The sequence below is a fragment of the Primulina huaijiensis genome, chromosome 18 (assembly GCF_012295235.1).
Source record: "Primulina huaijiensis isolate GDHJ02 chromosome 18, ASM1229523v2, whole genome shotgun sequence".
NCBI lineage: Eukaryota > Viridiplantae > Streptophyta > Magnoliopsida > Lamiales > Gesneriaceae > Primulina > Primulina huaijiensis.
The window spans coordinates 7,689,017-7,698,945 of NC_133323.1; the positions used below are offsets into that span (position 1 = coordinate 7,689,017).

The 9,929-nt window shown below is 33.5% G+C and overlaps 1 non-coding gene across 1 annotated transcript; it reads right to left on the bottom strand.

The window, feature by feature from the left end:
- Positions 1-3,096: 3,096 nt before the first annotated feature.
- Positions 3,097-3,204, bottom strand: LOC140965347 (small nucleolar RNA R71). The gene has a single exon (XR_012173041.1). It is a non-coding gene; the product is annotated as a small nucleolar RNA R71 (small nucleolar RNA).
- Between the last annotated feature and the right edge of the window lie 6,725 nt (positions 3,205-9,929).

Consider the following 9,929-nt stretch of genomic DNA (forward strand, 5'->3'; position numbering starts at 1 on the left):
TATCTTACTATTTCATTTTTCTCATTTCACTTTCGAATAAAAACCTATTTGTATCTAACAGGTTTTACACCTTCAGGTGTAAGGACTATAGGTCCAAAAACATTACGTTTATTTAGCGAATCCAATTCAACCTGGATGGCATCTTTCCATTTTATCCAATCCTGCCGATTTTTACACTCACCAAAAGATTTTGGTTCATGATCGTCATTATCATTTATGATGTCGATTGCCACATTATAAGAAAATATATCATCAATTTCTTCTATATTTTTTTGGTTCCATATTTTTTCAGTATTAGTATAATTTATAGAGATTTCATGATTCTCGTCAGTTTGTTGTTCTGACAGAACATTTTCATCATCATGTGTTTCTTCTGGAACATCATTCTTTATTTTGTGATCATCATGTGTTTCTTCATGAACATCATTCTTTATTTTGTGATCATCATGTGTTTCTTCAGGAACATCATTCTTTATTTTGTGATCATCGTGTTTCTCTATGAAATTTTTTTTTCTAGGATTTTTATCTTTGGAACCGACTGGCCTTCCACGCTTCAGGCTTTTAATGACATCATGAGAATTTTCAATTTGTTTCTTCGGAATTTCAATTCGAGCAGGACATTTGTAGCATGTATATATGATTTAGTTACCCCTTTTGTGTCTGCAAATGCATCTGGTATTTGATTTGCTATTCTTTGCAAGTGCACAATTTGCTGTACATCTTTTTCACATTGTTTTGTTCTTGGATCCAGATGTAACAATGATGATACATACCACGTAATTTCTTTTTCGGTATGTTTCTGTTCTCCCCCTAACATTGGGAAGATTTTCTCATTAAAATGGCAATCAACAAAACTTGCTGTGAACACGTCGCCTGTCTGAGGTTCAAGATATTGAATGATTGATAGACTATCATAACCGATATAAATTCCAATCTTTCTTTGAGGTCCCATTTTCTTTCGTTGAGGTGGTGCAATAGGCACTGATAGACTCGTAATAGTTAGTATTTTTATTTTCATATTTCCCATTATTCCAACCTCCGATATGTTTAATTGATACATTTTTATGTAATTTTATTGCAGGAGGAACTTTTACAGTATTTGAGCAAATTTGAGTTAAAAAAGTGATGTTTATCACATTTGAAGTTTCCAAGATAAATTTTGGAAGAGAATGACCAAACCAGAAGACGTCCTGAACAAGACGTGTGTGGTTATGTTTCAGCTGCCTAAAATTGCAAGAAGAAAAAAAATAATCTGATTTTGTGAAGATTATGCAAGAGTTGAAAGAATTAATTATGGTGTCTGATTTAGTGAAAATTCTAGGAGGGAAACTAGATTAGATAATATATATTATTTTATATTTTAGGATTTAGGGTTAATTAAGATTAGTGGGCCTTTTTAGCTTAAATAATTTAGCTCCAAAAGCCTACCATCCCATCAAAAGAAGACAGCCACCGCACAAGATTTGAGGAATTAGATTGGAAAAAGGATTTCTCCAACCAATTTCCATCTTCACGTACGCAGCAAGAAGGCGGAAGACTTCCAGATTTTTTCCCACAAAAATAGTTTGCATTTTCTTTATGTTTTTTTCTTTATTTTTTATGGATATTTTAGATCAAACTATGTTAGGCTAATTTTCTTAGTTTGATTCAAGGGATAGTCTACTATTTTAATTTTATCACTGTGAGGTTTTTGCACTTTAATTTATTATTCTTGCTTTCCCAAGTATTCGTTGATTTATGATTTAATTATATGAATATTATACGTCAATTAATCTGACAATTTAATTTGATGTATGATTTTCTAATGCTAACCATGAATTCAGTGATCCATAATTGTCATGAACGATTGATACGTGAGTAGCAATAGGTTAGATGTGTTGTGCTATCATAACATGTGTAATTTAAATAAATCGACGGAACTAGATCTTCCAATTGCAGCTATCTCGGTTGTTAGATTTTAGGATTAACTGTTTTCACGAAACTAAAATGCTATCTTTAATTAATATGGAACGCTATCGTGCCCAGTTGATTATTGGTAAGTTTTGACTGGATGCTGGGTTTGGTCAATTAATTTAGGAAAACACAAGAATTTTAGCGGCTATCCCTATTATTCTAAGGTTAATTGCTTGGAATAACATGAATAAATGATTGGTTAACCGATGAACAGTGATATAATTAAATAGTAGAATCCCCTTGAATCAGTATTTTCTCATAATAATTTCTTAACTTTATTCTCGTCGATTTTTCAATTCTAGATTCAGTATTTTTCTTGCTTGGTAATTTTAGTTTATGAAATTTAATTTAGTAATTATCAAAACAAACCCCCTTTTTTATTTTTATTATCAGAAGAAATAAATCTACCGTTCCCTGTGGATTCGACCCTACTCACCATTACACTCGTTTTTATTTAAAAGAGTAGGAAATAATTTGGTGGTCAACGACAGCACACCCAATTTTGGTGCCGTTGCCGGGGAGCGGTGCAAGGTTAATTTCTTTTGATTTTTTTTATTTTTTATGCCTCGTTCTTCTCATACAGGTGAACTCGAATACAATCTGAAAATCGAGAAGACAACTAAGAGATTGAGAAAAGAAGCAAGATTAAGGTGTGAAAAGCAACCATCATCATCATCTCCTGATTTGAACGCATCACTGGACTCCAACGATACAGATAGAGAATTTGACATTGATCTCGAGATTGAAAGAAGTGAAAGTGACCAAAAAGAAATGGCAGGACAAGCTCAAAGAACACTCAGGGAGTTAGCTAATCCTAATGTTATTCAACAACCATTATGCATCCAATTCCCTACTACTGACGCTACTTTTGAATTAAAATCTGGCTTGATTCATTTATTTCCTACTTTTCGTGGTCTTGCAGGTGAAGATCCCCATAAACATATGAAGGAGTTTCATATTGTTTGCACAGCCATGGAACCGCAAGGGATCACAGAGGAACAAATTTCACTACGATCTTTTCCATTCTCTTTAGCCGACAAGGCTAAAGATTGACTCTACTACTTGCTTTCTGGATCCATAACAACTTGGGACAATATGAAATAACAATTTTTGGAGAAGTTCTTCCCAGCTTGACAAGCAGCAAATATTAGAAAAGACATTTGTGGGATTAGACAGCTGCATGATGAAACTTTGTATGAGTATTGGGAGAGATTCAAGTAGTTGTGTGCCAGTTGTCCACAACACCAGATTCCAGAACAACTACTAGTTCAATATTTTTATGAAGGACTTTTGTTTTTTGATAGGAACATAATTGATGCTGCAAGTGGAGGTGCATTGGTAAACAAAACGCCTCAAGAGGCACGAGCTCTAATCTCCAACATGGCTGCCAATGCACAGCAGTTTGGAACTAGGCAAGATATCCCCCCACGTCAAGTTAATGAGGTAAGCACTAACCCTATCAATCAAAAGTTAGATTCTTTGACATCTCTTTTGGAAAAGTTGGTTGTAGGGCAGGTACAACAGGCCTAAGCTTGTGGCACATGTGCGATGGTTGGACATTCGACGGACACGTGCCCTACATTACAGGAAGATCCAACGCAGCAGGTTAATGAAATCGACGGATTTCCTGGACAACCTCAACACCGGTATGATCCGTATTATAATAGCTACAATCCAGGATGGAAAGATCACCCAAATTTCAGCTACATGAATCAAGGAGGTCAACAAGGATATCCACAACAAAATTTTCACAAGCATCGATCACCTGCGCAAGCCTCTAACTCAGGTATGTCCCTAGATGAAATTGTGAAGGCCTTAGCTGAGAACACTCAAAAATTTCAACAGGAAACAAGGGCTAGCATTCAGAATTTGAGCACTCAAGTGGGACAGTTGGCGACCGTAATTCACAAGTTGGAAGCACAAAATTCAGGTAGTCTATCTTCTCAGACAGTGGTGAATCCAAGGGAGAATGTGAGTGCAATTACTTTGAGAAATTGTAAAGAATTGGAGGTTCAAGAAATTGGGGTATAAGCATTAGCCAAGCAAAAGGAAGAAAATGAGATAAAAATTGAGGATAAAATAATCAATCAAGATGATGCTCCGAAAGGTAAGTTTTCTCCTCTATTTGAGTATAAACCTATTCCCCCATTCTCTCTTGCATTGAATAGGAAATGTGAAAGTATTAAGGAGTTGAATGACACTTTACGTAGATGCGAGGTAAATATTCCTTCATTAGATGCTATTAAACCAGTACCTCGTTGTGCAAAATTTTTAAAAGAATTGTGTACTACACAGAAGAGAAGTAAGTTGAAGGGTTGTAAAAGAGAAAAGGTAGGAGAACATGTTTCTGCTGTTATTCAAAAAACTATTCCTATCAAATGCAGTGATCCAGGTATGTTTTCTATCCCTTGTACTATTGGTGATACTAGACTTGAAAAGGCTATGTTGGATTTGGGTGCTTCTATCAATGTCATGCCTGATTCTGTTTATAATTATTTGGAACTTAGACCTCTGATTGAAACCGGCATTGTGATTCAATTGGCTGATAGGTCCACTGTTTATCCTAGAGGTGTAATTGAAGATGTTCTTGTGAAAGTTGAAAATTTGGTTTTTCCTGCTGACTTTTATGTGCTTGACATGGAAAATGATGATTTAAACAGTCAAATTTTGCTAGGAAGACTATTTTTGAAAACTTCAAAGTCTGTCATAAATGTTAATAGTGGTAACCTTACTATGGAATTTGATGGTGAGATTGCTAAGTTTAATATTTATAATACCATGAAATATCCTCTTAGTGACAGCACTATTAATACTCTTGATATCGCTCATCACTTGTCACAAGAAAATTCAAAATTTGTGAATAAGAATGATTTAGAGGAGCTAATTGAAAGGCATGTTAAAAATTCTAATACTAGATTTTCTCTCTCTGATTCGCAGATATCTAAAATTGAGCGAAGACTCCCTCCAAATCAACCCAAGCATGTACTCATGAAAAAAGGAGGAAATATTCAAGGGATAGAGATTTCCCAGAAATTCAAAGAAAACATGCACATGCTGAAATTTGCTATGAAAATACTGAAGCGGAATAAAGTGGACAAAATGACCATATATGTTCACCATGAGCAACAAGAAACAATGAATATCGAGCATAACGACATTAAAAAATTGCGCTTTTGGGAGGCAACCCAAATTTTAGTTTTTGTTATTTTTTATTTTGTTCCACTAGAGGTTTTCGCACAAGGCGTGGCCACGCCTTTTTGAAACACCTCTACTGCTGGTTTACAATTAGTTCTTGTTATTTTGTTCCAGTAGAGGTTTTCGCACAAGGCGCGGCCACGCCTTGTTAAAACATCTCTACTGATTTAAAAAAAAAATCATTTCAATAGAGGTTTCGCACAAGGCGTGACCACGCCTTGTTGAAATACCTCTACTGCTGGGAACATATCTTTTTTTTTTTTTCCTCTTTTTTAATAAAAAAATTAACCTAATTTTTTTTTCTCTCTCTCACAGCAGCCTCCATCTCCTCTCTCCAAATCCTATCAGCGCATCCTTCTCCAACTCTCAGCCAACAGCAGCGTCCACCAGTTTCACTTCACCCTCTCCTCTGTCTGCAATCCCAGCGCCGCCTCGAACCACCGTTTCCCCCACCGCAACAGTAGTTGATGTTTCTTTACGATGCTCAACATTTTTCAGGGGAGTTCTCTAACTTTTTCTACTATTTTATCGTTTAAGCTGAGCATCTATTTTTTGTCATTGAGGACAATGTCAATTTTAGGTGTGGGAGTTTTATTTGATTGTTAGAAGTTTAACTTGACTGTGGGATTTTTTGAATTTTTTTATTCGATTTTTAGTATTTTGATTTAATTTTTCTGCATTTTGGGTTAAAAAATAAATAAATAGTGACGTTGTTAGTTCCAAGCACTTAGTTTATTTTTTATCTCTTTCTTCTGAATCATGATTGTCTCCGATGCAAATAAAAAAAATGATGATGTTTTCTTTGCGTGCAAATGTTTTTTGCATTTTCACGTTTGCATTATGAATAAGTTGCTCTTGATGATAGTTAGAGAGGACAAGTGTGTGAGATTTAACACAATTGCTATATTTTTTTTTGGTGAGCTTTGAGCCTATGAGCAATCATGATATCATGCTCCATTTTCTTTGATTGTGTGTTGTCATTGCATTGTTAATTTTTCTAGAACTTGCATTGTTATACATGTCTTTGTCAACACTTTGTGGTAGATTAGGTGCATAGACAAAATGATAAGGGCATTAGGTTCAAATCATTTTCTTTCGCATCATCTGAGCCGTTCTTTGAGCCTATCCTGATTCATAGACCCCTAGTGAACCAAGCTTGAGCCTCAGCCTTTTTCTTTGAATAAAACATACACCATACATCCAAAAATTCTCAGATGAGAAATGTCTGGTTCTTTACCAAATGCAAGCTGCAATGGGGAGTATTTATGATATGCACTTGGTCTGATGCAATTAATGTAGCAGCATGTAAAATTGCATGTCCCCATATAGAAATAGGGAGCTTTGTTTTCATAATTATTTGTCTAGCAATCATTTGCAGACTTTTAATCAATGATTCAGCCAAGCCATTCTGTGTATGTACATGAGCAACATGATGCTCAACAATGATTCTCATAGACATACAATAATCATTGAACTTATGGGAAGTAAATTCACCAACATTATCAAGTCTAATTTTCTTGATTGTATAATCGGGAAATTGATTTCTCAATTTTATTATTTGAGCAAGTAATCTTGCAAATGCAACATTTCGAGTTAACAATAAAAATACATGTGACCATCTGCTGGAGGCATCAATCAATACCGTAAAGTATCTGAATGGTCCACATGGTGGATGGATTGGTCCAAAAATATCACCCTGAATACGTTCAAAAAACATTGGTGATTCAGTTTGGATTTTGGCTGGTGATGGTCTTATAATAAGTTTTCCAAGAGAACATGCTTTACATTGAAACTTATTATTCTGAAAGATCTTTTGGTCTTTCAACGGATGACAATGTGTATTTTCTATAATTCTTCGTATCATTGTTGAACCAGGATGTCCTAATCGATCATGTCAATTAGTTAATATTGAAGAATTATCAACTACCATGTTTGATTCAATGGGACTTATATGTGTATAATGCAATCCAGTAGGGAGCATTGGTAGTTTTTCAATCACATATTTCTTTCATGATTTATATGTGGTAATACACATATATTTCTCATTCTCTTCATTCATTGTTTGAGTATCATACCCATGGGAATATATATCATTAAAACTCAACAAATTTCTTTTCGATTGTGGTGAATACAAAGCATCATTGATAAAAAATTTTGTACCATTAGGTAACAAAAATTGTACTTTACCACATCCTTTAATCAAGTCTACAGGACCTGATATTGTATTCACCATTGTTTTTGTTGGTTTTAGTTCCAAGAAATATCTTTTATCTCGGTGGATAGTGTGCGTTGTACCACTATCAGGTATGCAAACTTCAGCTTTGTTCATAGCATTTTCCATATTTGAACTTAAAAAAAATATGCAATGAAATAAAATTACTGACAATACATTTATAAAAATAAAATAAAATACAATATATATTTAAAAATATAACACACTATAAAATATTATCATACGTGTACATGAAAAAATAAAATATTTTACATATTTATTCCACCAGCAAATTGATCATTGTCTGATAAATCAATCAGAAAATCTCCAGCATCAAAATGAGTTGAATCACTCAAAGGTTCACTGTGTTCAGTGAAGTTGGTCTCCTTTTCTTTCTCCTTTATTAATTCTTTATAAAGTTTACAAAGGTGCTCAGGGGTTCGACAAATACGGGACCAATGTCCTAGAGAGTACCACATCTAAAACAAGAACTTTCAAATCTTTTTGAGTGTTTCTCATTAACACTCATATTCTCATGATGTCTTTTCAGTGGATGGTTTGGTACGCTCTTTTGAGATGAGTTATAGGAGTAACTATCTCGATTATTTTCAAAATCACGGCCGCGTCCACGACCACGACCACTTCCACGTCCACGTCCACGACCTCGACCTCGACCAAAGCCTTGTGTTTGAATTTGATTTTGGTTTCCAGGTTTAAATTCATTTTTACTTACGACATTTACTTCTGAAAATGCTGTTGATCCAGTGGGTTGGGACTGATGATTTCTCATTAATAGCTCGTTGTTCTTTTCTGCCACAAGAAGACAGGCGATAAATTCAGAATATCTCGTAAATCCACGCACTCTATATTGTTGTTGTAGAGTTATATTTGATGCATGAAAAAGTGAAAAATATTTTTTCAAGCATTTTCGATTCCGTAACCACATGTCCACAAAATTTTAATTGCGAGATTATTCGATACATCGCCGAATTGTAATCACTTACTTTCTTAAAATCTTGGAATCTCAACATATTCCATTCATCACGGGCGGTCGGAAATATAACTTCCCTTATATGTTCAAATCTTTCTTTTAATCTTTTCCACAGAGTCATAAGATCTTTTTCGATGAGATATTCACATTTCAAACCTTCATCAAGATGTCGACGCAAAAATATTATAGCTTTTGCTTTTTCTTGTGATGAAGATATACCATTTTCTTTAATAGTCTCGCTTAGACCCAATGACTCAAGATGCATTTCTACATCGAGAGTCCATGTCATATAATTTTTCTCGTAATGTCGAGTGCAAGAAATTCGAGCTTTGCCAAGTTTGACATGGTGGTACTAAAAAAATTATGATGCATTTTATTAGTTAGTGAATATTGCAATAAAAAGTAATAGATAAACAACAAATACAAGCATTCGTAAAAATAAAGAAAACACACGAGGAGGATATTCTCCGATAAATACAAGATTCGTGAGTATTATAACCAAAATAATTAAAAATAACCTTGAGAAAGTCATCTTCTTTTTTTCTTCGAAAATTTGATGAAGATTAATTTTTAGAGAAGAAGAGAAAGTTGGAGTGATTGAATGTGTTTGTGAGATCATATTTATAGGGCAAAAACTAGCCGTTTTGTTACCGTTTATGACCGTTGGTGTACAAAAAAATAAATGTATGTATTTGTATAATTTTATGGTAATAATATGGTGTATATAATATTAATCATGTTTAAATAATTATGTATATCATATCACATTATTATAATGAAGTGTCATAAGGTATTTTGTTTAAAAATCTTATAGGCTTTTATACTTGTCGTATCCCTTACCGGGAGTGTGGGATGTCGTCTTAACATCCTCCCAGGATTTATAACAAGTTTTTCGAAAAATTTATTTTTATTATTTCCGATCTTTATTATATAATGACATTATATTATATATTAAATATATACACAATAAATAGATAAACAATAAAATAAATATTATTACTTTTGTTACCTTTTTCTTCTGTTTTAGAGCTTGGAAAAATATGGAGGATTTTTAGAGTTTCGTGCTGATAACGTGTTATGAAAAAGTAAAAATTTACGGTAAAAAGTAAAAATCTCAAACTCTCAAAAGTATCACACTACACACTTTATAATATTTTTTCTCTCAACTCATTTATCTCAAATCTTTACAAATGGAGACCTATTTATAGGATTTCTTTGGAAAATAATCCAAAAACAATTTCATCATTACATACATCATCACACACTAATTTTCAATATTCAACACTTAATTTTACTCAATTTTCAACATTCAACATTATAGTTTTCAACACAAATATTTTTCACATTTTCAACAAAAATAACTACTTTTCTCGTATTAATTTGTAGAATGTTGTTTTGGTATAATATCATATATTATTTAAATTATTTCTCTTATGATTGTATCATATGATATCCATTAAAAATTAAAAAGAAAGAAAAATCTGCACTGATTTGGTGGGACTTGCTCGGGTGCGTTGTATGGCTGCGGATGCCAGCAAGTAATAATAATTAATATGTAGTCAAATACAAGTTGAAAGA